Source organism: Bombina bombina, chromosome 3 (assembly GCF_027579735.1).
Source record: "Bombina bombina isolate aBomBom1 chromosome 3, aBomBom1.pri, whole genome shotgun sequence".
In the NCBI taxonomy this organism is placed as follows: Eukaryota; Metazoa; Chordata; class Amphibia; order Anura; family Bombinatoridae; genus Bombina; species Bombina bombina.
Window position 1 is genome coordinate 279,423,534 of NC_069501.1, and position 2,500 is coordinate 279,426,033.

A 2,500-nucleotide genomic window follows, 5' to 3' on the forward strand; every position below is an offset into this window, starting at 1 on the left:
ATCATCTCTCTCTATCATCTCTCTCTCTCTCTATCATCTCTCTCTCTCTCTATCATCTCTCTCTCTCTCTATCATCTCTCTCTCTCTCTATCATCTCTCTCTCTCTATCATCTCTCTCTCTCTATCATATCTCTCTCTCTCTATCATATCTCTCTCTCTCTATCATATCTCTCTCTCTCTATCATCTCTCTCTCTCTCTATCATCTCTCTCTCTATCATCTCTCTCTATCATATCTCTCTCTCTATCATTTCTCTCTCTCTCTCTCTATCTCTCTCTCTCTCTCTCTATCATCTCTCTCTCTCTATCATCTCTCTCTCTCTCTATCTCTCTCTCTCTATCATTCTCTCCTCTCTCATCATATCATCTCTCTCTCTCTATCATCTCTCTCTCTCTCTCTCTCTCTCTCTATCATCTCTCTCTCTCTCTATCATCTCTCTCTCTCTATCATCTCTCTCTCTCTATCATCTCTCTCTCTCTCTCTATCATATCTCTCTCTCTATCATATCTCTCTCTCTATCATATCTCTCTCTCTCTCTATCATCTCTCTCTCTATCATCTCTCTCTATCATTCTCTCTCTCTATCATCTCTCTCTCTCTCTATCTCTCTCTCTCTCTATCATCTCTCTCTCTCTATCATCTCTCTCTCTCTATCTCTCTCTATCATCTCTCTCTCTCTCTATCATCTCTCTCTCTCTCTATCATCTCCTCTCTCTCATCATCTCTCCTCTCTCTATCATCTCTCTCTCTCTCTCTCTCTCTCTCTCTATCATCTCTCTCTCTCTCTCTATCATTTCTCTCTCTCTCTATCATCTCTCTCTCTCTCTATCATCTCTCTCTCTCTCTCTCTCCTCTCTCTCTCTCTCTATCATCTCTCTCTCTCTCTCTCTCTATCATCTCTCTCTCTCTATCATCTCTCTCTCTCTATCATCTCTCTCTCTCTCTCTCTCTATCATCTCTCTCTCTCTATCATCTTTCTCTCTCTCTATCATCTCTCTCTCTCTATCATCTCTCTCTCTCTCTCTCTCTCTATCATCTCTCTCTCTCTCTCTATCATCTCTCTCTCTCTCTCTATCATCTCTCTCTCTCTCTATCATCTCTCTCTCTCTCTATCATCTCTCTCTCTCTCTATCATCTCTCTCTCTCTCTATCATCTCTCTCTCTCTCTATCATCTCTCTCTATCATCTCTCTCTCTCTCTATCATCTCTCTCTCTCTATCATCTCTCTCTCTCTATCATCTCTCTCTCTCTCTCTATCATCTCTCTCTCTCTATCATCTCTCTCTCTCTCTCTCTCTCTCTCTATCATCTCTCTCTCTCTATCATCTCTCTCTCTCTCTCTATCATCTCTCTCTCTCTCTATCATCTCTCTCTCTCTCTCTCTATCATCTCTCTCTCTCTCTCTCTATCATCTCTCTCTCTCTCTATCATATCTCTCTCTCTATCATATCTCTCTCTCTATCATATCTCTCTCTCTATCATATCTCTCTCTCTATCATCTCTCTCTCTCTATCATATCTCTCTCTCTATCATATCTCTCTCTCTATCATTTCTCTCTCTCTATCATTTCTCTCTCTCTCTATCATTTCTCTCTCTCTCTATCATCTCTCTCTATCATCTCTCTCTCTCTCTCTATCATCTCTCTCTCTCTATCATCTCTCTCTCTCTATCATCTCTCTCTCTATCATCTCTCTCTATCATCTCTCTCTCTCTCTCTCTCTCTCTCTCTATCATCTCTCTCTCTCTATCATCTCTCTCTCTCTATCATCTCTCTCTCTCTCTATCATCTCTCTCTCTCTCTATCATCTCTCTCTCTCTCTCTATCATCTCTCTCTCTCTCTCTCTCTATCATCTCTCTCTCTCTATCATCTCTCTCTCTCTCTATCATCTCTCTCTCTCTCTATCATCTCTCTCTCTCTCTCTCTCTCTCTCTCTCTCTCTATCATCTCTCTCTCTCTCTATCATATCTCTCTCTCTATCATTTCTCTCTCTCTATCATATCTCTCTCTCTATCATCTCTCTCTCTCTCTATCATCTCTCTCTCTCTATCATCTCTCTCTCTCTCTCTATCGTCTCTCTATCATCTCTCTCTCTCTCTATCATTTCTCTCTCTCTCTCTATCATTTCTCTCTCTCTCTATCATCTCTCTCTCCCTCTATCATTTCTCTCTCTCTCTATCATCTCTCTCTCCCTCTATCATTTCTCTCTCTATCATCTCTCTCTATCATCTATCTCTCTATATCTCTCTCTCTCTCTATCATCTCTCTCTCTCTCTCTCTATCATCTCTCTCTCTCTCTCTCTCTATCGTCTCTCTATCATCTCTCTCTCTCTATCATCTCTCTCTCTATCATCTCTCTCTCTATCATCTCTCTATCATCTCTCTCTCTCTATCATCTCTCTCTCTCTCTCTATCATCTCTCTCTCTCTCTCTATCATCTCTCTCTCTCTCTCTCTCTCTCTCTATCATCTCTCTCTCTCTCTATCATCTCTCTCTCTCTCTCC